The sequence below is a fragment of the Orycteropus afer genome, unplaced genomic scaffold (assembly GCF_000298275.1).
Source record: "Orycteropus afer afer isolate SDZICR_OR568_19922 unplaced genomic scaffold, OryAfe1.0 scaffold00634, whole genome shotgun sequence".
In the NCBI taxonomy this organism is placed as follows: Eukaryota; Metazoa; Chordata; class Mammalia; order Tubulidentata; family Orycteropodidae; genus Orycteropus; species Orycteropus afer.
This window is the reverse complement of record NW_006922221.1, coordinates 360,554-360,800: the sequence shown is the minus strand read 5'-3', so window position 1 is coordinate 360,800 and position 247 is coordinate 360,554.

The following is a 247-nucleotide window of genomic DNA, read 5'->3' as shown; positions in this document are numbered from 1 at the left end:
AAAAAAAAATAACAAAATTGACAAACCTTTTGGTAGATTGACAAAGAAAAAAGAATTAAAACACAAATTACTAAAATCAGAAATGAAAGTAGGGATATTACTACCATCTTTAAAAAAATAAATAAATAAAAGGGAGTATAACAGAAAAATATAGAGAATTATACACCACAAAATTATATAACAAAGATGAAATGGACTAATTAGCTAAACCAAAAGGGATTTTAATTATCTTTATCATAAAATCTAC